This window comes from Macaca mulatta, chromosome 15 (genome assembly GCF_049350105.2).
Source record: "Macaca mulatta isolate MMU2019108-1 chromosome 15, T2T-MMU8v2.0, whole genome shotgun sequence".
Taxonomy (NCBI): domain Eukaryota; kingdom Metazoa; phylum Chordata; class Mammalia; order Primates; family Cercopithecidae; genus Macaca; species Macaca mulatta.
Genome location: NC_133420.1, coordinates 58,585,984 through 58,612,708, shown reverse-complemented (window position 1 = coordinate 58,612,708; position 26,725 = coordinate 58,585,984). Strand labels below are relative to the sequence as shown.

Genomic DNA, 26,725 nt, shown 5'->3' with positions numbered 1-26,725 from the left:
GCATATTTGTAGCCTTAAACATATTTTGATATTAAAGATGAGAAATGACAAGAATGAATAAAGAAATTAGGATCAATGTGGTATATATACACCATGGAATACTATGCAGCCATAAAAAGGAATGAGATCATGTCCTTTGCAGAGACATGAACAGCACTGGAAGCCGTTGTCCTCAGCAAACTAAAGCAGGAACAGAAAATGAAACACCGAATGTTCTCAATTATAAGTGGGAGCTGAATGATGAGAACACATGTACACATGGTGGGGAACAACACACACTGCAGCCTATCAGGGGTGGGGTCGGGGGAGGGAGAGCATCAGGAAGAATAGCTAATGGATGCTGGGCTTAATACCTAGGTGATGGGTTGATCTGTGCAGCAAAATACCACAGTACACCTGTGTAACAAACCTGCATATCCGGCACATGTAGCCTGGAACTTAAGAGTTGAAGAAGAAAAAAAAAGAAAAAAATATGACAGTGAATATAACTGAGAATGTAGGATGTGAAAACTAAAAAAATTAAATGCGTAAGTTACAGAATTGGTAAACACACAGAATGGAATATGAGTCTATTTTGTATGTTGAGATAAATCAAATAAGGCAAATCAAAGAAGAAAAACAGACACAAAAATAAGACTGGAAATGGGCATGAAACCACAGATACAAGGGAAATAAGAAATTGCATATGAACATAACACTTATCTTTAATTAATGGATCTGAAAGTCATGACAAATGGATGATTTTCCTTATCAGTTTTGTTGGGGGTTCATCAAGTTCATTATACTTTTCAAAGAACAAACTTTTGGCTTTGTTAATTTTCTCTGTTGTCTCTATTTGGCTGCTTTCTGCCCTTTACTTATTTTGGGTTCAGTTTGGTCTTCTTTTTCTAACTTCTTAAGGAAGTTTAGAGACAGAGCAAGATTTGTATGTGAAGCATCCCAAATTCAAGCTTTGGTATCACTTTCACTGGAAGTCTTGGAGACTACTACCTCCAAGTTGTAGACACACGCGCACGCGCGCGCACACACACACACACACACACACGCTTTGCCTGAGCTCAGGAGCAAATGTTCATCTTTCCCACGTTGACTGTTTCTGCTGCATATTGCAGTACATTGTACAAGACCCAGGGCCAAAGTTCTGATGGACCAGGTTCACTGTTTTGAACATGTCTAGATAAAGTCCACTAATGCATCATCATGGCCCAGACTAAACATGAGTCTGGACTTTCAGGCAAAGATAAGTTCCTAAAGTTTAAATCTCTTTTTCACATTTCTAAAGGCTTTCCTAGGAAACCAGCAGGGAGAGGGTTGTCTCTGCATCACTGTCTACATAAATTTGAGCTCTTTAGATATAAAGGTTACTTATTCTGGACCATGAACCATGGATACCTATAGCTATAATTTTTTAGGTTTTAGCACCCTGATCAACAAGTGCTGCCAACCAATCTGAGCTAATTAAAAATTCTAAAATTTGAGTTGGTGGGAGAAAAGGTGTGTGGGCAGGTTGGGACAGGAGGAAAATAAGGGAAGAAGACTACTACAGTTTCAAACACAACTGATGATTTCAAACACAACTGATGATGTAAGCAAGGGGTTCAAAAATTGGAAAGTAAGAGCTACTCAAAAGGCTGAGGCAGAAGGACTACCTGAGCCCAGTACTTCAAGGACAACCTGGGAAACATAGTGAGAACCCATCTTTAAAAAAAACAAAAACAAAAACAAAAAAAACGAAAAACAAATTGGAGAATTAAAGAATTAGGTCTGTTGCCCTCCTAGTTGGAAGTCTGTAGAAGCCAATGATTTCCAAGGAGATTTTAAACCTAGAAAGTAAGTCAAAGCAGTTAACTTGGGTTTTCTGAATATCTTCTATTTCCCTCAGATTTTCTCCACATCTCCTTTCAGCAGTATGTCTTCTACAGTTTATTAATTTCCATTATGGCCTTAAATCTGTGGAAACTCATCCATTGTGAAGTCATGAAAATTGAAAAAGAATCTAGAGGAATAACATACCATGAGACAGACCTGCCTCCAAACCAGACATCTCTTTCAGTATTTGTGAGGCCTCCCTCCAGTTTCTTTACTACTCAGAGCTTCACCAGGACAATCAAACAAACATAGAGGTTGCGGGAGTTCTAATGCAGCAATGAAGGTGAAGGTGAAGCCTGCTTGCTAAGAACAATCTGCTCTCATAAGACATTTAAAGAAAGGTAATATTTTTGGATATTTTTCTGTAACTGAATATTAAGGTATCAAATATACAATGCATCTTGTCTTTTATCCTTTCAAAACGATTTACTGAATGTCCACTATGTACCAGGCATTGTGCGAGGAATAAAAAGATTAAATGGTAAGCAAAGAAACAGAGAAAAGAAAGCTTAAAGACAGTTGTGAATGGAAAAGGTGGGAATGGAGGAGAAAACCTGAATTGTTAGTGAGTTCCTTTATTACCAAAGACTGCATGTTCTTGGACCCTTGAATCAGGGAAAAAAAAAAAAAAAAAAGTAGTTATGTTGGATCTCTGCTGACATGAATGGCAGGGAGTGGGGTGTGTGTGTGTGTGCACGCGTGTGTGCGCGCGTTTGTGTTTGTGTGTGTGTGTGGCAGGTTTTGGAGAAGATGAGGGAGCATAAGGAGAATACCTCAATTTCTGCCCAATAGAAGTGGGAGGATGGAATCACTGATGTTCCAGAAGCTAAGAAAGGAAAAATGTAAATTATTTTCTTTACGCATGTGGTTTGCACAACATCCTCCAACATAAGACTCCCACTTAGGTCCTAAAGTTGGAAAAATCTGGGGAGTATAAAGAAGGGGAACAGAGCAACAAGACTTGACACAGTATGCCAGATGTCAGCACTACAGACTGACTTCCAAAGGGGGAGCTTTTTCAGATATTCTCCTGGTGCATCAGTCATGTGCCTTATGAATCTGAAATTAATGACATTTGCGTAAATTACAGAGATATATTTCTCACATAGCTCCCTGTGTGCAGCAGGGTAGCAAGGAAAGAGTTCTTTAAGTGGGGATAATCTGAAGAGCCCTTAAGAACTCCCTACTCCAAATAGTATTTCCCATGTTGACTGAAATTCTTCATTTTGTTTCACTGCTTCAGAACCGATCAATCTGTAATCATCTCACTGTAACTGCAGAAGCATAGCATAGTATAGTAATTAGTGTGAATTCTGAAATCAGATTGCCTTGTTCACCCTGGACTTTACCACAAATTGCTCATGTGACTCTGGGGCATGTGTCTTCATAATTACTAAGAATTACATTGACTGAACATGTAATCATGTAGCAAGGATGGGGTCAAGCACTTTACATGCATTTAACATGTTATCATCAGTCCTCTCAACTCCCTTTGAGGTAGGTATCATTATTATCCTTATCATTTTACAGAGGAGGGAATTGAGGCATATATCTAACTTTCAGATCCAAAACTGGGAATTGGGGAAAGTGAAATTCAAATCTAAGCGGACTTAACTACTACACCACAGTCCCCTCATTTAAACCTTCTAAGCCACAGTACCTACCTCATAGGATTGTTTAATTATGTTTAAGATAATGCTTATGGATTTGATGGAGTGAAAAAAGTCTGCAACACGATTACTGTTATTTCAGATAAATGAATTCTTTTAAATATTGGAGGAGAACCCAGAAAATCCAATTCAACTTTATTAGGTGCTAAGGTGATACAGTAATAAGACTTGATTCCTGCCCTCAAGAAGCTCACAGAATTCAAGGCTTGATTACATTGCTCCACTACACAAAATCCTAACAGTTCTACATTGCTTTCAGAAAGCTCACATCTCTAGGTTGGCACAAATGGCCCAACACAATTGCAAGTTTTCTTACTCTCTGGCTTCATCTCCTGCCACTTCCTTGTTCACAGTCCAGCTTGAGACTTACCATTCTTCAGACATGCCATATATTTCACATTTCCATGTCCTATGTGCTGTTCCATCAATCTGAAAAACTCCCTTCCCTACCTCCATTTCTCCACCTTCAGTATTCAACTCAACTCTTTCCGGAATTCCTCACTTCCTTCTAGATTATTCCTCACCTCCTTCTAGATTAGCTGTTCCTTCTCTGTATTCCCAAATAATCCTCTGCACATATGTTGCCCTTATTACATTACACTGAAACTGCTTATCTGCCTCCTCCATTACTCTCTTGAGTTGCTCAATGGCAGACTTAGTGGTCTCATCCTAGCTCCCAGAACAATGTATGTACAGTAGACACTCAATGAATATATAGAACAGATGAACAAACTGTAATTAGTGCTCTAATAGAGTACACAATTTTGTTTTTTCTTTTTTTGTAGAGGCAGGGTCTTGCTGTTGACTAGGCTGGAGTACAGTGGTGCAATCACAGCTCACTGCAGCCTCAAACTCCTGGGCTCAAGCAATCCTCCCACCTCAGCCTCCTGAGTAGCTGGGACTACAGGCACACCACCACATCTGGCTAATTTACTAACTTTTCTTTTTGTAGAGACAGGGTCTCGCTTTGTTGCCCAGGCTGATTGTAAACTCCTAGCCTCAAGTTATCCTCCTGCCTCGGCCTCTCAAAGTGCTGGGATTACAGGCATGGGCCAACATGCCAGGCAAGTATAATTTAATGGAATAATGAGAAGAGAAAAAAATTGAATGTCTATGATGACTTGACAAAGGTAGTATCTGAATTGGTTTTTTATAGGAAGATCGTTGTTTTCTAGGGAAACAGAACCAATAGAAGAGAGATCGAGATAGACAGAGATACAGATTGATGAGGAGGAACTGTCTTACATGGCTATGAAGGTTAAGGAGTCCCATAATCTGCCGTCTGCAAGCTGAAGACCCAGGAAAGGTGGTGGTGGTGTAATTTGTCTGAGTCCAAAGGCATAAGAACCAGAACTGATAGCATAAGTTCTAGTTCAACTTCAAAAACCTCAGAACTGAAAGGCATAAGGCATATGTCCCAATCCAAGGGCAGGAGAAGACCCATGGGCAGGAGAAGACTTAAGCATTCAGGCAGAAAGGCGGAATTCTTCTTTTCTGCATCTTTTTGTTCTATTCAGGCCCTCAACCGATTGGCTAATGCCTATCCACATTGGGGACAGCAATGTGTTTTACTCCGTCTACCGGTTCAAACCTCTTCTGGAAACACCCTCACAGACACACACAGGAATAATGTTTAACCAGGTATCTGAGCATCCTGTGGCCCAGGCAAGTTGACACATAAAATTTACCATGACAGTCCAGGCATGGTGGCTCATGCCTGTAATCCCAGCACTTTGGGAGGCCAATGTGGGCCGATCACAAGGTCAGGAGTTCGAGACCAACCTGGCCAATATGGTGAAACCCCATCTCTAATAAAATTACAAAAATTAGCCAGCCGTGGTGGCAGGTGCGTGTAATCCCAGCTACCTGGAAGGCTGAGGCAGGATAATTGCTTGAACTCGGGAGGCAGAGGTTGCAGTGAGCTGAGATCATGCCACTGCACTCCAGCCTCGGCAACAGAGCAAAACTCTATCTCAAAAAAAAAAATTACCATCACAGAATTTGAATCAATGGATACATGCAGAGGACCTCCAACAAAAAAGGACCTCCAAATAAAAAAGCCCCGGGAAAAAACTCCTGAGGTATAAGCAGACCCCTGTGACTAGAGCACAGGGAAGAAACATGAATGATAAGGACATAGTAGCAATAAAATGGAAGTACAGAGAATCTATTCTCAGGCAATTTCCAATTAAAAATCTTACTGCTGCAAATAATTTGTTCAGCTCCCAATTCTTTTATTTGTATTTCTTCTCATTTATTCATAAATGACCCTTGATAACCTACAGCAAAATTACAACTATGTGTGTACAAGGAGGGATCATAGCAAAAGGATAGAAATGAAGAAAGGAAAATAGTAGAGAAAGAAAAATAGGAAGAAACTATTCTAAATTATAATACCAAGCAGATAGGAGTGTATTCACCTGTATAAGAGCAGAGACCATGTCATCAGCCGGTTGATTATTCTTTTTTTTTTTAACTTTTTCATTTCTGACTACATATATAACAGACCCATGCTAACTTAGGATGCAAAGACAGATTCCTGGAGGCAACCAATATCATTTTAGAAAGGAAACCTTTGGCCCATGGGATTTCGAACTGCACCTAATAAGCCAATGGCATTGCTAACAAGTCAGTGATATTTGGGGTATAGTATTGAATACAGGCTACGTAACACAAGGGCAAAAAGTGCACAACAACTTCACTCATTTGGCCAGGCACGGTGGCTCACACCTGTAATCCCAGCACTTAGGTAGGCAGAAGCATGAGGATAGCTTGAGCCCAGGTTTCATGGCAGGGCCAAAAAGGACTCCTAAGAAAAGAAAGTTTTTATTGTGTTTCTTCATTTTATAATTGTTTTAATTGTAAAGGTAATACATGTTTACTACAAAAAATCCAAAAATACAGATAAGCAAAAAAACAAAACAAAAAACCCACAAACCATACATTTCTGTATATCCCATTTATTTATTTATAAAAGTGAGAACATATTGTACCTAATTTTCAGTAAGCTGGTTTTTAGGCAACAATATATGATAGCCATCTTTCCATGTTATTTATTATACTTCTACAACTGACTTTTATATTTAAATAGACGCACATCAAAAGGTATTAAAGAGTACACAGTAAAAGCTTGACTCTCTCATCCCATGCCCCATGACCTTATAATTTTAACCAGAAGCAGCCACTGTTACATTTTTTGTGATCCTTCCACAGTTTATTGTGATCCCTCCACAAATATTCTATGAATATATGAGCATACATGTATATATTTCTCTTTTTAAGTAAATGGTAGCTGTGAACACAGTTTTATACCTTGCATTTCTCTCCCCAGTCAGTACATATATCACTGCCTCTCAGTGGCAGCAGTGTTTCAATGTATGGATATACAATAATTTACTCAGTCTCCTTTGATGGACATTCAGAATGTTTCCAACTCAGTCCCCTTTGATGGACATTCAGAATGCTTCCAATCTTTTACTATTACAATATTGCTAGGTATACCCTCCAAATGTAAACATGCATATGTTTGTGGATATATCTGTAGGAAAAATTGCTAGAAGTGGAATTTTGAGGTCAAAGAACATGTATGTCTTAAAATTTGACAGATATCACACAGTGCCCTCCATTAAGGCGTTCCTAATTTCTACTCCTTCCAACTACAAATGAGACTATTTCCACACCTGTGGCTCCCCAGCCAGATAATGTTTTCCGTTTCCCTCTCCTGGAACACACACCTTGCAGACAGGTGAGGTAACGTGCCTAGTTCTGGCCAATGGAATGTGGGAATGTGAACAGAACTGATGTATGTCGTATCCAGGCCAAGGTAACTGAGAAGAAAGTATGCATTCTCCACCCTATCTCTGCAATTCTGTCAACTGGAAACAGAAGAATTCAAGACCCTAGGGAATGGTGGATCCCTATGATGGAAGGAGCCTAAGTCCCTGAGTTACCACACAGAAAAAAACAACTGTCTGCCAACCAGAAACATCCGCAGTGGACTATTACATGAGGGAAGAATAAATTTCTATTTTACTAAGACACTGAAATGTTGATGTCTGTTGTAACATCTTGCTTTACCCTAATACACCAAGATACCCTTTTTTATATAAACATCAGATCTACAGTTCTGAAGATACTCTTAGGGAATATTGCTCAAGTATTTCAAAATTAACTTTCAATGTTAACTATGATATTGGTGTGCCATTAAGAAAATAGTCTTCATTTCCTGGATTAATAAGAGTTGTTTTTTGTTTCTTTGGTTTTTATCAAGAATGAGTAGTGATTTATCAAATACCTTTGCAATACCTGTGAAAATGATTCTAAATTTTTTTCCTTAGATCTATTAGAGTGATATCTTACATTAATATTTCCTAATGTTGAAATAGTCTCATATTTCTAAAATAAACCATGTTTACTTATATATTTTATTTTGTATATGCTGTTGAATGCAAGGGAATAACTGGAAGAAAATAATAGATTAGGTAATTCTTTAAACATGATTTATAAATTTTAAATTTCAATTGAGGAAGTAAAAAGTATAGGAGACCCTCCAAAGAACAAATCTGTTATCTGGAAAAGCAGGTGAATGTGTATGACATTACTTGGAGTGAAAAAAAAAAAATGAAATGAAATGGAATTCTTGAATAAAAAGATAAGAGAACTAAGCAGCAGGTCCAGGAGGTCTAATTGGAAATAAAAGGCAAGTTCAGAGAGAGAACAAGGACCATAACGGAAAAAGTAATAATCAAAAGATAATACAAGAAAACTTCCCTCAGGAGGAGACTAGAATTATGAAATCAAAAGGGCTCATTCAGTGCCAGACAGGATAAATGGAAAAGGGCATATGCCTGTATATATCCTAGTCAAATTTCTAATTTCTGAGCTTCAAACCAAAACAGAAAAGCTTTTAGAAGGAAAGAACAGGTTACTTATGAACAAATGAGCATGAGGCTGTCATTGGACATGGTTAAGAACACAGGCGCTGAAGTAAGGCTACCTGGGTTCAAATTTTGGTGTGAACTTGGGTTGGTTTGCTTAACTTCTTTATGCTTCTGTAAAATAGGGACAATATTACTACTTAGCTTTTCAGGTTGGCTGGAAGCAACATCTGATATAATACATGGAAGAGCCTAGCACATACAGTCAGTATACTTCTATCTGTTAACATCAAAAGCTGTATCAGTGAGTCAAAATTTTACACACTTTTGAGAAGACAAAAGCCTGAACACTCCTCAGAACATAGCGTACAGCACTAATAGTCTGAAGAACTGCACAACGGCCCCACCCTAACATCTCTAATGGTAGCTGAGCCCCATGCTAGTGAGAAGTGAACTGGTGGGCAGAAGGAATCTCATTGACTTATTTCAATTAATGTGAGCAGGGCAAGAACAATAGTTTTTTGGCCTGGAGCTGAAGATTATTGGAGATGAAAAAAGTTGTAGGCTCTGTCAGGGTAAAAGGACACACAGTGAAGTTTCTTAAAGTCAGCAGGGACAATTCTACAATTAATAGACCTTATTACCATCAGGGACGCTCCATAAAGTAAATTGTAATGAGACTTGTGGCTGCGAGATTTGGGTATCATAAGAAGTCCTTTCATTAATACAGCTAATGTTGTCTGAGCACATCTACCACATGTGAGGAACTACATTGGGGATATAGCTGTATATAAGACACGCCAAGTCCCTCCCTCAAAGAGTTTACATACATAGATCACCTTAATTAATATGATTCAAGTTAGAATGCCCATATGACATAAGAAATGAATCATACTAAAACCATTAACAAAATCTCTCTCTCTCTCTCTCTCTCTCTCTCTCATACACACCCACCGCCCTTTTATCTCAATTACACAAGAAGTGAAAAAGTCAACTTGTAATATTGTTAATAATGAAAAGTCAGTTGCTACTTAATTTAGTCCCGTTTTCTATAGTTTGCAAATGTAAAAGCTAGCACAACAATTTGGTGGAACTCTTGAGTAATCACTTCAATTTTTCTTTCTGCCAAAGTAGTCAGTGACTGCCTTTTGGAGAAAATATCATATTTTTCACTTTTTTTTTTTTTTTTTTTTTTGAGACAGAGTCTCGCTCTGTCGCCCAGGCTGGAGTGCAGTGGCCGGATCTCAGCTCACTGCAAGCTCCGCCTCCCGGGTTCACACCATTCTCCTGCCTCAGCCTCCCGAGTAGCTGGGAGTAGCTGGGACTACAGGCGCCCGCCACCTCGCCCGGCTAATTTTTCGTATTTTTTTTTAGTAGAGACGGGGTTTCACCGTGTTAGCCAGGATGGTCTCGATCTCCTGACCTTGTGATCCGCCCGCCTCGGCCTCCCAGAGTGCTGGGATTACAGGCTTGAGCCACCGCACCCGGCCACATATTTTTCACTTTATACTGATTTACTCCTCCAGTTTGTGTTCGAGATATTTGACCTCTGAAAGTTTAATAAGCACTTACTAAACAGCACCAACCAGAAATATTTTTAAAATTTCTTTCTACCTACTAGCCCAAAATTCCCCAGCCCACTTGCCCATCTTCAAACAGAAGAGTATCTCTTCGATCCAAAAGGAAGATAAAGCATTAAATGGCATATAACGAATTTAGTGGGTTGAATGGTGGCTCCTGAAAAGACACGTCCATGTCCCAATCCCCAGAACCTGTGAGTATTACTTTATTTGAAGAAAAGATCTTTGCAGATGTAATTAAGGATTTTCAGGTGAGATCATCTTGGATTATCCAGGTGTACCCTAAATCCAGTGACAAGCAGATTCTCTTAAAGTCAGTCCTTAGAAGAAAAAGGCAGAGAGAGAGATTTGAGACACACAGAAGAGAAGACGCAGAATATAAAAGAAGGCTATAACGACCACAGAGGCAGAGACTGGAGTGAGGCAGCCACAAGTCAAGGAATGCCCATACACAACAGAAGCTGGAAGAGGCAAGGAACAGATTTCTCTCCCAAAGAGCCTCCAGAGGGAATGTGGCTCAGCCAACATCTTGATTTTGGACTTCTGGCCTCCAAAAGAGTTAGAGAATAAATTTCTATTGCTTTAAGCCACCTAGTTTGTAGTAATTTGTTACAGCAACCATAAAAAAGCAATGCAGTAAGCAAAAACATTTTGGTAGGGAGCCCTGGGTTCAAGTACCACTCCTGTCATTTAGTCCCTATTTGCTTCAGTAAGTCTGTTAGCCTCTCAGAACCTCCAAACCTGTACTATTACCCTGAGTTCTTATAAGAATCAAAGGAGATCTTGTATATGAAAACATTCAGAGTATTATAAAGTCCCATACAAATATGAATTATTATTCTTACACTTTACCTGGAATTTCAAATCAGTTTTGAACCTGGGCTCTTTATTCAAGTCCTTTGTTACAGCCCTTCACACAAATTAATACCTGCCTAATTTCAGCAGTGCCAACATTATATCAGTTATTATTATTTTAGAGATGGGGTCTTGCTCTGTCCCCCAGGCTAGAGTACAGTGGGCAATCATAGCTCACTGCAGCCTCGAACTCCTGGGCTCCAGCAATCCTCCTGGCTCAGCCTTCTAAGTAGCTGAGAATACAGGCACTCACCACCACATTGGGCTTGCTATTTATGTATTTATTTATTTATGAGTGAATGAGATGGGGTCTCACTATGTTGCCCAGACTGGTCTGGAACTCCTGGCCTCAAATAATCTTCCCGCCTCAGACTCCCAAGTCTCTGGGATTACAGGTGTGAGTCACCACAGGCCCCATATCAATTCTTAACATCAACTTTTATTTCTAGAATTAAGCTGTCACTAATGTACACAGTATCTCTTTAGCACTAGGATTTAATGAAGTCTCATTACCACTAACCTTGTCATCTATTTTACTTCCCTCCAGATATCATCTATTATCACATCAATTTAGTAGAGAGATTATCTAATTGGTTTATTGGCCCCATTTACATTAACAAATCAGTTTTAACCAATTTACTTTCAATAATATCTGTGAACTCCTTAACATAATCATAATTATTTCTCTAACTAACCTTAATTATTCCACACTGAATTTTTCTCAGCTAAGAATGAACCATTAATAACTCTCTTTCCTATTTCTGGTTTTCCCCAACAGGTAGATTCTGATCTATGCCAGACCTAGTTCTTCTTCCCTGAAATAAAGTATATTTATGAAATACAATAATAAATTAAGGCTATTAGCTCCACAAGTTATGCACAAAAGTTAATTTTGTAACTCTATAATCTCACTTCATTCACACAGAAGTTTATATTTTCTATAGAATTTTTCCATTACCATTTCATAAGAAAGGTCACCAAACATACTCCAAGTTATGGAATAGCTGGTCAACTGCAAGCTTCAATTTTTTTCCTTCAGGGCAAGGAAGTTTGACATTAAAAATAAAGAAATGACATGTTGATAATGCAGTCTGATATGAGAATTTATTTTCTTATGCCTTTTAACCACTCTTTTCTATATTGAATTTGAATGGCATTCAAATCTTACATCTAACAGAGTATCATAAAAATATTATTTTCTGAAATTCTGCCTCTTCACAAATCTTTAAACAAACGTAAAAGAATCTTTCCCAAACAGAAGTTGAAACAGTAAAAACTTCAGTGGACTCTGAGATTTGCAAATGTAACAATCACTTACAATCATTATCATTAACGATTTAGCCTTAAGATGAAACGTCCTTCAAGAATGCATTAGGTGCACCAGGTGCAGTGGCTAATGCCTGTAATCCCAACACTTTGAGAGTCCAAAGTAGGAGGATCCCTTGAGCCCAGGAGTTCAAGACCAGCCTGGGCAATACGGGGAGACCTCATCTCTACAAAAAGTGAATAAAATTAGCCTGGTGTGGTGGTGCACACCTGTAGTCCCAGCTACTTGGGAGGCTGAAGTGGGAGGATTGCTTGGGCCCAGGAGGTAAAGGCTGCAGTGAACCGAAACTGCACCACGTCACTCCAACCTGGGCAATAGAGTGAGGCCTTGTCTCAAAAAAAAAAAGCATTAGGTGCTCCTCCTGAGTCACTAAAGTATGGGTGATGTTATTTTAATATATTTAACTTCACTGCCTTTCCATAGGTAGCAATTAAATCATTCTCAAGATGCAAGTTAAACATTTCGTTCTCAGGATCACCAGTAAAAATTTCAAATCAAAACTGAGGAAATCCACAGCCATTATTTTGTATAAACATAGATTAATACTACTCTATGGCATAACCCACAACTTTAAAGATTTATCCCCCTGTGAATGGGATTATAAAGGTACCTACTATATCATCTCACACCAATAAGAAGTTTAGCAACAAATGTCTCCTAATTTTCATGATCTCCGCGTGGCCTATATAAAAGTAAGCTGTGAACCTCTTCCAAGTAGCCTCTACATTTTCAATCAATTTCACATGAGACTGACAAGATATGAATTATCCTGAGAAATGTGTTAAGTTTCCTGACAAGTAAAGCCTGAACTAAGATCTTCCTTAAGTAGTCTAACTCTACAACCTCAGAATTCTTAAGAAACTTAAAAAACATCCTAAGAAGTCATCCATTCCCCTCATCCATCTTAGCAACCAAGTGCAGAATCTGGCCCCTCGCCACTAGAGGGGGTGTTTCTTCTATTGGTTTCTCTTTCCCCCTAATTCGGCTGACCAGAATTTCTGGTTGAACTAGAAATAAGCCTCAAGATCAACATCCTGACCTTTATTTTTAATATCATGTGGCCTTTTCCTTTTTTTCGGGCCTTAGTTAACACTAAAATATAAATTTCAATCCCTAATTACTTGTATTATTATGCCCCATATCATACTCCATTGCCTTTCTACAAAGAGATGAACAAGTTACACAATTTAGAGACTTTGACATTAGTTCACTGAAAATGATCAGAAAATCCAACCAAGTTTGAGTTTTTTTTTTTAAATTTTTTTCATTTGCCAGGTTCATTATTTCATTTGAATCACTATAATACTATTTTAAAAATTAGACAGACATTAGTAACAAACTTAAAGGAAAAAAATATACTTAAGAGACTTGCCCAAAATTTCAGGTAGCAAATGGTTAAGCCATAATGAAGACTCAAATGCTCTGACTCCTAGACCATTTCCAGTTGTATTATTCTATGCCATGAGTGAAAGGTACTAGATGAGAAGACCAAGGGCTGAACTACTCTTCCTTTTTACCCTACCAGTCTAGAGCAAATAGACGTATGATTACTCATGTAACTCACTATTGCTCCTGGCAAACAATAAATACTACATCTGCTTAGAATAGTCTCCACTGGCCACAAAGTAAAGTCACAAGGTGAGGAAGGAGTGGATGACGGAGATAAAGGGAAAGAGTTGCTGCAGAGAGAAGGAAGAGAAGAAAATAAATCTATCAAACAATCTTGAGGTTAGGCATGAGACACAAAATATACAAAAGTGAGGACCAAGATCTAAGCAAGAAATCAGAATCAGAAAAAAGAAGGAATGAAGAACAAATGGTAGCAGTCACACCATCAGATATTCGAACAACCCAAAAGACTCTGGAAGAGATAATGAGTGCTGTTTGATTCCTTGCTGCTTCCTGTGAAGATCCCTGGTCTAAGGCAGAGCCCCTTAGAAAAGATGGAGACAAGACCTGGCCAGTTAGAATCTGCATGGACTTTATGAAGGCGGAAGACATGGGGAGGGAAGAGCCCCAACAAAAAGAAACCTATCCAAATAATATCAAATCCACCTGACGTGAATCTGCTTGGGACAAAGTGGGTATAACATCAGGATGTTTCTGGCTGCAAATGACAAATTCGCAGATCATGCCTACTTACACAATGAGGAACTGTATTATCTCACAGAACTGGAAGTTCAGAGGTAAGGCAGACCAAGTACAATACAATCAGCAATTCAGGAAGGTCATCAAGGGCTCAGGTTTCTTCTATCTCTGTTCTGTCATCATCTAGATCAGCTACACCCCTCAAAGCTAGTTTCCCTCATGGTCCCAAGGTGGATAGAGCAGTTCTAGCCACCATACTCAAACATAAAATTATAGGGAGACAAGGCATCATCTCTTTCATTTCTCTCTGCTTAGGATCAATAAATCCTTTCCCGAAGCACTCAAGTCCTCTGCAGACTTTTCCTTCATATTTCATTGGCCAGAATAGGTTACAGGCCATTCCTAACTCTTCATTGGCAAGGGAAGTGGGATTAACCATGACCGCTGAGACTAATCACCTGTGGTGGAATGAATACTGAGGAGTCAATCACCATGACCACACCATGGGCAATTTATAATGATGAGTATTATTATGACATTGTTTTCACTCCATAATAAATCCATAATGTGATTATGCTGCTTCCATGATCTTAACTACGAGGCATGTGCTTTGCCTGAGATCCAGATAATTACTCTTTGCTCACATCCCATATTTTTCAACATGAACTTATTTATCAGATAGAAAACATTTTATTAAAACTTTCTCAGTCAGGCCAAGCATGGTGGCTCACACCTATAAATACCCAGCACTTTGGGAGGCCGAGGTGGGAGGATCCCTTGAGCCCAAGAGTTCAAGACCAGCCTGGACAACATAGGGAAACCCCTATCTCTACAAAAAAAAAAAAAAGCCAGGTGTGGTGGCATGGTGTATACCTATAGTCCCAGCTACCTGAAGCAGGGAGGATCGCTTGAGCCGGGAGGTCAAGGATGCAATGGGCCATGGTCTAGACACTGCACTCCAGCCTGAACAACAGATGGAGACCTTGTCTCAAAGAAAAACGAACAAACAAAAACTTTCTTGGTCAATCCACTGTAAGACAAAATAACTTTAATGTAACATTTTAGAAGCAAGAGTAGTAATGTTTGTCTCCCACAGCAGCTACAGTGGATACAGCCACCTAGAACCCAACCTTGAGAAAGACTTAAAGCTGAGTCTCAATCTAGTGAGAAATGGTGCCATGACTGATTAGTGAGTCTACCATGACTCAGGTTCAGGCACAACAACATATAGCACATATTTGCCAACCCTGTTTCAGAGAAAATCTCTTAAGTAATTTCCCTCCACTGATAATGGAGTTCTCTGCTGCAATGCCTCTTTATTCTTATTTTAATGGAGACCCAATATAATCCCTCCCATCTCTTCACTCTCCCTATCTAATTTGCATACATATACATATAACATATATCAAGCATGAACTCCAAAAAAATTTTTATATATAACCAGAGACTTCCACAGGAATTCTGGAACCAGGCCTCTTTAGTAACCATAGAAAGGCTTGGCAGAATGGTTTCATTTACAAAGTGTCTCACTTAAAGCAGGCAGGGGGGCCTTGAGAGCCCAGGCTGGATGCAGGCCTAGGCAGGATTGAGGGACAGAAGGGAAAAGAGAAAGGCAATCTATTCCCAACTAAAGGTAGCCTGGCCCACAGTTGCAAAAAGGAACCAAAATCTGATTCTGAACAAAAGTGACTAACTGGAGAATGCTTAAATACATTATGGCAAATTGCAAACTGTAGGTAGAGTTTATGTGTATAAAACGCACTTAGAAGGATAGGGAAGGACAACAGCGGTTATTCCTGGGTGAATTAATTTACAGCTATTTTCTTTTTTCCTTCTATTCTTTATCTACATTTTTCTGAATGTCCTGTACTGCACATGCACTGCCTTTTTTATGAGAGGAAAAGAAAAATAATACAGGAAACATGGTTTTATCTTATCGCTGAGTGTTTGTTCCAATTAACCTCTTATTGCCTTTTAGTTAAGATTACTCTTGTCCAACTATTCTCCTATTACTAGGTAGCTAGGTGGCTTTAACTTTTTGAAATCACAAGCAATAAAATGCTGCCATAGCTGAAAGCTAACTTGAACTGTAAAAGAAAAATACTGGAAAAGTCCCTAGAAAATGGACCAAAAGTATCTAATCATTTTACACTGAAATTACCACTTCTCAAAAACTATTAACAGGATATTCATTTTGACCAACTAATTGTTTTGACCAAATCATTGTTTCAATTAATAGCTGATTACAACAAATCAGTTAACCAGCTTGCTTTCAACTAAATTGTACTTGACCAAATTGCTTTTGGCCAAAATAACTTTTAAGTAAAATTGGTACTGGACAAAGAGGGTACTACCAGCATCACGGGGTAAGTCGGAAGGCAGAGATAAGAAACAGGATCAAAAGGTAAGGCTCAATAATAAAGAACAGGCAAGATGGCCTGAACAAGTTTAGAAAGGAAAGATAGCCTAGGGCAATGGTTCAAAGTGGAAGGAAGTCTTTTATCAGGTAGCTATAAAACTAGCCCACATAGCTTAGAGAATGATAGTAAGGAAAGGTATCAAGTAAATTCAGTTTCATCTGCCTGCTTGGACACTCTCACCTAGTAGAACAAAGCTAGGGTTTTCCCTAGGTTCCACAGATGAAACAACATCTGCTTGGGGCTCAAACTGAGGAAGAATGTTTCCAAAATCATTTATCCACAGCCTCATTTTCCAAGTAAAGGAGGTTCTGCAGTTGGTCATTGCATCATGGAGAATCCAACACCACCTTGTTGGCATTTTATGGTTCCCATTTCAAATTACAGAAGGTACTATTCCATGCTGTCAGACAAAGCAGAGGTAACAGATGAGAGTAATTTGCATGGAGGGAAGCAACCCAAATTGGACTGCCTCTAGAGTAAAGGACCCAGGTAGTACACTTTTAGCTTCCGGAATAACTGATCACCATGACTAGAGAGAGCCCGAAGACATCTCCAGTTTGAACAGTCTTCTAAGGAACCTGATCACAGTTAGAATTTCTTTTTAACCAGTCATTGCTCAATGAAAAATCCTGGAGAGCCTTCTGAGTACCCCGTATTGATTCCAACATTAACTGGCTGCCAGGCTGCATGTGGTGTTTCTGATGAAAGCGGGGAGGCAGCAGGGAGAAAGACATCTCTGCCACTGAAGAAGGTGTTCTACAGGAAGGAAAGCAGAGAATTGTATTCATATTCAGTCACAGCAGAGTAGGTGTGAAAAAAAAAGGAGATGAATCAGTCTTGTTTTGAGTAAGAAGCAAAACAGCGTAGAGGTAGACTATTCACAAATGGTGTTGAGACAACTGCATAGCCATTTGGAAAAAAATAAAGTTGGACCTACCTCTCGTACCATACACCAGGAAAAATGGATCAAAAATTTAAATGTAAAACAGAAACCATGAAAGTAGTAAAAGCCAACATGAGGGAATTCTTTCATAACCTTGGAGTAGTACAGGTTTTTCTAACTATGACTAAATCCAGAAGTCATAAAAGACTGACAAATTCAAGTACATTTTAAAAAAAATCTACATAGCAAAAACATCATAAGCAAAGTTGAAAGACAAATGACAAACTACAGGGAAATATGCTGCAACTCATATAACAAAGGGCAAATCTCCATATTATAAACAGCAACTACACAGTGATTTTTAAACCACCCCCGCCTCCCAAAATAGGCAAAGGATATAAGAGACACTTCACCAAAAGGAAATATAAATGGCTGTTAAGCATATGAAAAGATGTTCAAACTTACTCATGAGAGAAAGAAATTAAAGTTACACTAAGATAACATTTTCACCGACCAGACTGGAAAAAACCTAAGGTTAAATAATACACTGTTGGCAAGAATATGGGTAATCAGGCACTTGCCTATATTTCTAGTGGAGTGTTAACTGTACAATCTCTATGGAGAGCAATTTGGTAGTACCTATCAAACAACTATGATATATACCCTTTGGCACAGTAATTCAATTTCTAGGAATTTACCCTACAAATATATTTGCACAAGTATAAAATAATCTATATAACAAAAGTATTTATTATAGCATTATTTGTAATTTGTATCCCTCAATTTCTAGGAATTTATCCTACAAATATATTTGCACAAGTACAAAGTAATCTATATAACAAAAGTATTTATTGTAGCATTACTTGAAACAGCAAAAGATTGAAAACTTCCCAAATGTCCATCAATATGGGGCTGGCTAAATAATGATATATTCACACAATGACATGAAGAGATCTCCAAGGTACATTATACATGAAATATATCTCAGATATATCCCAGATATTTTTCCACTGTATGGAAAGAACTCCAAGATACACTGTTAAGTGAAAAAGGCAGAACAATACGTGTAAGCTTCCATGTGTATAAAAAAGGAAAGGGAAACAGAATTTATATTTGTACTGTCTTGGAAATGCATTAAAACACTCTGGAAGGATCTTGGCACTCTGGCAGGCTGAGGCAGGCAGATTGCTTGAAGTCAGGAGTTTCAGACCACCCTGGCCAACATGGTAAGACCCCGTCTCCACTAAAAAGACAAAAATTAGCCGAGTCTGGTGGCGTGCGCCTGTAGTCCCAGCTCCCAGCTACTCAGGAGGCTGAGGTAGGAGAATCTCTGGAACTCAGGAGGCAGAGGTTGCAGTGAGCCAAGATTGCACCACTGCACTCCAGCCTGGGCAACAGAGAAGGACTCTGTCTCAAAAACAACAACAACTCTGGAAGGAGGGTCATTTAGTAGGGGACAGGAGTGGAAAGTAAATTTCTCATTTCTAAATGTTTTGTCATTTGAATCATGTAAATGTATTATCTTTTCAAAAATGAAATCTTAAAATGTTTAAATATGTTAAGTAGATATGAGTTCCTAGTTAATACCCTACATGTGAGTCCCTTAGTCTATGGGTGATATAGTAGACAAGTAACTATGCACTTCGAGGCCTTGAATAGTAATGTCTAGAACTGGAAAGCAAAGTGAAGATTATAGTTGGAAATCAATTAGACTTCAGGAACTCACTGATGAATAGGTTATATATGCCACCCAGGCACAGACAGTGAAGACAAGAGAAAAGAACACAATCTTGTGAAAGTACTGCAGCAGAAGTGGCATATCAAAATAAAGAGAGAAGCCAGAGATTAATTCCTGGGGGTGTCTGGGGTCAAAAGGTGAGGCATAACAATTCCTTAGGACACCTGAACTGGTTCTCAGTTCAAACACAGATGTCCCAGAGTGCTATAACTCAGGGGTACCTCCCTCAATCTGGGCAACCAGAAGTGTCTGTAGACTCGGTGCAATGGTGGAAGAGGGTAGTGTAGAAGCAGGAGCAGCAGCACAGTGATGTATGCTCCTCTCTTATGCCTTCTCTGCTTCTCCCTTATGCCTAACCCCTGAGTGAAACTATCCCAGAAAAGTTCTAAGGCCGTGAGGATCATTAAGATAAAGAAAATAGAATATTTTGAATAAAGCTTCCTGAAAATTGCTTTCATTCATTCATCAAATGTTTAAGAAGCACCACTCTTCCTCTTAACATCTACTCTTAGCATGCCAAGAACTGTTAAGTACTCGATAAGTTCATCCCAAAGAAGATTCATCCCAAAGAATACACAAGTCCAAGATAATTGAAACAAAAAGACGTTTTTAAAGACATTGAGACAACAGAAGCTGTTCTCAAAAAACTTTTTTAACTATAGAAAAGTCAATTTGACAACTATGAAAGACTACGGTGATTGGGTTTCAAATTTTGTCCAGTTTATGCTGTTGTTTTAAAAAAATGAAACCAGTAATTTAACATGCAAATTTCTAGAAATTAGAAAAAGTTAGGTAGTTTATTTCAATTTTACTAAACATAAGTAGCAGAAATCTTTAAAATATGGCTTTCTATTCTCCTCACCACAATTGATAAAACAGGAAAACATAACTGGAAAAGGGAACTAATTCAGAACAGATGTCAGGGAGGAATTTTTCCAGTAGTGAACTATAAACATGCAGAATAAATACTGGAAAATGTATTATGGTAAAAAAAAAAATCAGAATTGGTTACTAATTACATGATCTAAGGAGGAAACCAGATACCTAAATATGTAGAATAGGCATTTAAAGAATAGATAAACCATGTTTTTACTATCTAAACCTAACTAAAATGATACCTCAACCTGCAATCTGCTAAAATTCAGATACTTCCCAATGCCTACAAAGTCAGCTCTTACTTATCTATAAAGGTCTATCCATCCACAAACTTAACAAGTTTGCAAATACAGCCTACTGTATTCATCCTGGTTGTTTTGCCAATATTTTTTTCAACTTAACACCTACTTGGTACTTTCCTTGTGACCTGCCTTCTCACTAATTCACTATTTATTTACACTCTGAAGGGAGATGTAGACTTGAAACTCCATCATCATCAAGCTTTTTCTAGGAAAAAGCAGAAAAAGGACAGTTCTGCCTCCACTGCTACACTTAAGAAATGGTTTGTGCTTTGCATGCAGTGAGGATCAGAAAGGAACTGAAGAGGAGCAAACAACAGAATCCATTCCAATGAAAGTTTGCTAATTTGTATGAAGTCAATTTGTGACTCATCCATATTCAAATGAAGGCACAAAAACAAATTCCAAAGCTAAATATAAAATGACTTTTGGACTATCCAGGTTTCTGTTCGTTTCTACTTCATGGACAGAAGGCTGTGATGCTGGCAGCATTAACTCTCAGGCCACCAAGATCCCACTCAGTGGCTATAGTTCATTACCATGCAGGCCAAAGCAGTTTAATATAACATTACTACTAAAAGCACACGTGTTGTATACAAGACAGTTCATAAGTCTCCTGGCTATAGCAATCACTTTAGGAGACCAGGGCACAGCTGACTCATGATTCACAATATTTAATGTGTCTAAAAAAGCATTCAACTTTAGAACTTGAAGTTTCCTTAAAGATCATAAAGTGAACCCAACACTGTCATTTTACAAATAATATTTAGGCCCCCCGAAAAGACGAACTTACCCAAGGCTAGGCACCTTCATTGCAGCAAAACCAGACCCAGTCCTCTGAGAAGCAGTCTAGTGCTTTTTGTGGCATACACCATCTCACTGTTGGAGAATATGCTGAAGGAACTGAACTTGTATGTGAGGAAATCTTTTTGTTTTTTTCAGAGTTGAAATGATGGGAAAGGGTTATACAGTTATATTTGGAAAGACGTATTTACTTCATCCATCAACTCTAGTTAAAAGGCAGATCTTATTTCATAGGCAAAAATAATATCCTGAATTGGTTTATCACACGAGTAATAACTTTTCTCCCCCAAATTATTGAGGTCTTCCAGAGTTTACCAATGATTGAGGAAAATATGACTAAGAAATAAACTATGTTTTTAACCAGACTGCAAGCCTGTCCTGACTCTTATTATTTCTAATGGATGAAAATACATTATTTAATGAGATTTTAAAGTATTATTGGCACTTATACTATTAAGTAATCTTTCCATCTCAGGTTTCTACTTTTTCCTAAAATTTTCTACAATTAGAAAGTCTTTCCTGATCTACTATATTACTTTCTCCTTGTTAAAGTAAATTTTAATATTCAGTCATTTATATTAATATTCAGTCTTATTGAGCTTCTATCTTAAAATTCTAAAAAATCGTAATCCAAAATTGTTTTGCTCATTTTACTTCTGCATATAGTAGCATGCAAACCTATTTCAATATATTTTGGAAAAGATAAGAGATTCAAGAATTTTCATATTTAATTGGTTATACAAAAATGTCATGGTTCTCAATTTTCCAAACCTTAAAAATTTCTTTCCAAAAGAAACTGATATTAACATTTCCTAGCCTATAGCTTCTAGTCCATAAGGGAGAGAAAGCAGCATAAAAGAAAGCACAAATAGAGGGGAAAGAGGTTAGAATAAGAGTCAAACCAAAAGTCTATCAGGGAAACAAAAAAATCATAGCAAATCTTCCTATGCAGATACAATAGATACAAACCAAACTGCCATTTTCTTGTTATCACCACGGAGCTGCCTGGGCTTGTGGCAGGCACCTTGGTAAGGTATGTTCTATCGGGAGCATCAAGTTGAAGTAAAGAAAGCAACTAATGAATAAACATACATGCCCACTCATGCCAAAAATACCCTAATCCAGCCAGGCATGGTGGCACATGCCTGTAATCCCAGCACTTTGGGAGGCAGAGGTGGGCAGATCACTTGAGGTCAGGAGCTGGAGACCAGCCTGGCCAAGATGGCGAAAACCCTGTCTCTAAAAATGCAAAAATTAGCCAGGTGCAGTGGCGGGCGCCTGAAATCCCAGCTACTCCAGAGGCTGAGGTAGGAGAATCACTTAACCCAGGGAGGCGGAGGTCGCAGTGAGCAAAGATCATCCCACTGTACTTCAGCCTGTGTGACAGAGCAAGACTCCATCTCAAAACAAACAAAACAAAAACACCCTAATCCATATAATTTGTTACTTACAATACGGCTATTCTCTCTATTCATATCCAAATTAAATGAGGCAATATTTTATGGACATTTACTACCTATATTGAACATTCTTAGGTGCAACAGGGATTTCAAAGATGTGTGGGGCATGTTTTTGAAGCTTACAGTTTGACAAGGGAATAGACCGTGGACACAAGAGCACAAAAAGAAGACAGAAAAATAAGAACTCTGTGAAAGACTCTGTGAAAGACTTTGTAAAGTACAATCTGAGTTCACTTCTTGAGCTAGTTTTAGAGGAAGGGTAAATTTCAATTAGTGGAGAAGAGGAGGAAGGAGGGGATGCCATAAAAAGGAAAACTATGAACAAATGTGGGAGGTTGAAAGGACATTTGAAGAACAGTGAGAACACCAGTTTGACTAGGACAGGGAAATTCTGTGGAAATAAAAGAGGCTCTAGGTTTGATTTTGGAGAAAATATCCAGCTGCTTAAGACTTTTGAGGCCAAAAGTTATATAACAAAATCTAAATTTTAGGAAGACGAATCTGGCAATGATGGAATTGATAAGGAATGACAAGCATGTAGGTGAGATAGAAACTTACTATAATGATTGCAGGTTACTGAGCCAGGTACATCTTAAGTGTATAAATCAATGTCAGCTGAAGTTATTAAATTTTATATATGTACCTTAAATATAGTATAGAACTTCTACATTGATTCCAGAAAACTTGAACTTACAATTTTTTAGTTTTCTTTCCTGTTTTCACCCTAGGTAATAACTTCTGGCTCAGAATTTTTATTTCACCATTCCTCACCCAATCTTTGCATTAATAAGAAATCATCATCTTTATATATTAGCAAAAGCAACAAGATTATACATCATTACTTCATCAGAACAGCGTTTAAAGCAATTTAAAACAATTGCTTTATACCACACATGTTTCCCCAAAATTTCATATTTTATTTTCTAAGAGACATAGTTCTTTCTTGCAGGCAGATTAGGCCTACAAATCCAAAACAAAATGAAAGGTAACTATCCAGTGAATCTGTAATGGTTAATTTAGAGAGTTCTTTAACAGGCTGGCTGCTATAAGCATCATGAAAGCAGAAACTTAACTTTGTGTATGTAAACTGGTGACATATAAATGTCTCTCTTCTGTTATAGAAAAAGGACTGAGCCAAAAAAGTTTTCAACGTTTAACAGATTAAGGTAGTCTTATTTGATTTCCCCAAAGAAGAGATAAAAAAGTTAATAAAATCTTAAAAAGGAAATTGAGATTACTGAAATAGTCACATTACATATGCCTTACATAATATTATGCCTGGTTTCTAATAAATCCGACTTTTGAAAAGATATAGAGCAGTAGACACTAATTCTAAAAAAAAAAAAAAAAAAGACTCGAGAAAAACTAATTCTGTTTGGGTCATCTAAGGAACAGCATACGTTTAGGGACATAGGATTAAGCAGAGGACGGTGTCTCCGTCTGTGAGAGAGCTGTGTCTCTGCTTCCATGAATTTCTATTTGAGTTTTAAAAGGCTGCCACTCAGTGACCTCTCCAGCAGTCAGTCCCGCATCCTACCCAGAGAAGCACTGAGCCAGGAACAGTGGATTGGCTCAGGGAGGTCAGACAACAGCCCTCAGTCTCACAGAGCAGTCCAAGAACAGATATTGGCCACTTGATAGGAAGAAAAGGCTGTAAAGGAGTAAGGATGTAAAGGAAGGTGGAGGGAAGAAGGGAGGAGGATCCACATAAGTAACCAAGACAGAGGTCCAGAAGACACACCCACTCAAAGAGAGAAAACTTTACTTGGAGGTTCTCAGCCAGAGAGACGAGATTTTTTTTTTTTTTTTAATTTAAGTAAACAAGGATACTGGCTTGAAACGGTCACTGGAGCCCAACTCCTATGAACAATTTAGTAGCTTTATAACAACCCTGAGTGGACAAGGACCTTTCATCTATATATCTATATTAACATTTAGAAAATGTAGTTTATTCAATAAATTCATTGAAAGATGTCATGTTTCCTAAAAACTGTACCTAATTTTAGGGTTCCTGCTTACAGTGATTCCAGTTCTGCATGAGAGTTTTAATTGAAAGGGGATTAGGGGGGTGAGGGAGGTGCAGAACACAAATGAAATTTTTACAGCATGGAAATAAAAGTATTTTTAAATCTTCTTGGGGGTGAAGAGTTAGGCAAGAAGTAATACGTGGAAACTGTCAAGTGCTTCTCTACACATCCACCCACCAGATACCATCGCAGCCGGCTGGGGGAGTCTCCCTCTTCTTGCCTGACAGCTTCACTTTCTTTGAGATCTGGAGCTGGTGATCACACTGGCCCGTCATGGTATTTTCAGTTAACAAAGCAGTTACTCAACAGGGGAAAAAGCCACAAAGGAGCAGAGCAGCTGCTGCACCCGTGATGCAAGTGCAGGATGAGCCCCGGGCCGCCACCGCCGCCTCGGCTCCTCCGTGACGTCCGGGAAGGGTATCCCCGGCACTCAGGAAGTGGTGGCCGCGGGCAGCTCCGCCCCCACTCGACTCGGGGCTGGCCGGGCTGCCGGGTGGCAAGACCGCCGGGCCTTCCGCAGGGCGGGCGGGGATCACCGTCTACCCACCTCCGCGCGCACACACATGCCCGCGCCTGGCCCTGCTCACTCCTCACAGCCTGCGCTGGACGCAGAGAGCCGTCGGCGTCCTCTCTCTCACGGCTCGCACCCACTCACCCCGACCCCTGGCGCCGAGCCCAGCCCCGCGTCGCCGGTCACCACACAGGGTCGAACCGAGTCCAACATGGCGACTCCGCCCCCGCCCCCTCCACACTCCCGGCGGGGTCAGGGCGCCCCCTCACGCGGCGGGCTCGCGCCCGAGACCCTGCTAAAAATAGCCAGGCCCGACTATATTTGGTTCGGCCGGATCCCGGCGCGGCCGCGCGCACCCCGCCCCGCCCCGCCCCGCGCGCCCTGCCCCGCCCCGCGAGGCGTTGAATGGAGAAGGGGCGGGGGTGACCGAGGGGAACCTACTCCGCTATCTGCGGCGCGCGCCGGCGGCGGGTCCCGGCCAACCGCCGAATTTAGTAACATCGCCTGCGTCAATCACGCGCCTCGCGTGCGTCAGCGCAGCGCGGCTCCAGGTCCTGCTCCCCCCTCCAGCCTTTGAATGGATACAATGTAGCAGCGCCCTCCTTCCTTCCGAGGCTGGATTGGAACCCGCGGCAGTGCAGAAACTCGGTTGCTCTCGGCTGGGTCAACTTTCGGGGCATCCTCCCACGATCCACTCCGCACCACCCTGTATGAATTGGAAGTGGAGGCGGAGAAAGATATACATGCCATATTTACCTATATGTAGTTTGTCTTCAAGTTTCTTGTCCTAGCTCGAACCTTCGATTCTGAAACGTGCGCTGTCTACGAAGGAATCCTTTATCTCCCCTCGGCGCACCACCCCCCCCGCCACCGCCCCCGCCACACACACACAAATTGGGACAGGTCAAATATATAAAATGGTATTTGTGATTCAAGAGGACCACATGGGGACCACTCTATCTGCATTGTTTCACTGAAATATTTTCTCCTCTCCAAAAATTCATTTCTGAAAGAGGTTGCGTTCACTCAGCAGCAACCTTTGGGACTAGGGATCTTTAACTCTGATAAATTTTGTTTTCATCAGGAAATTTACACTTAAATCTATCATTTCCAGGAAGAAATTGCTTTCCCTCATACAGTCACCCAGGCTATCGGCACACCATTTCATGACAAATGTGTCCCAGGAGACCAAAGCAAATCCCCTAGCGAGGGACTGACTAATAAATCCTGTTGATTGATTTCGAAATGTTTAATTTGGGAGATGTGGGCGGAGGGCATCTACAACCATCAAAAAGTGAAAGTGCTAGTTGAGAGTTCCATTTCTGACCCGGTGCTGGGGAGGAGGAATGATTTGCAGTAGTCAGACCCGCTCAGCTGTTCAACACGTGTGTGTTTGTTTTATACACATTGAGTAGTTTCTGCTGCAGCGCGCGTGTGGATG

General features: G+C 39.6%; 1 long non-coding RNA gene across 1 annotated transcript in view; it reads right to left on the bottom strand.

Moving 5' to 3' along the window:
* The window catches only part of LOC144334614 (uncharacterized), a 137,861-nt gene extending 112,018 nt beyond the window's left edge, over nt 1–25,843 (bottom strand). Inside the window, exon 1 of the long non-coding RNA XR_013404661.1 lies at nt 25,726–25,843. This is a non-coding gene — a long non-coding RNA (uncharacterized LOC144334614). The remainder of the gene's footprint in view (nt 1–25,725) is intronic.
* Between the last annotated feature and the right edge of the window lie 882 nt (nt 25,844–26,725).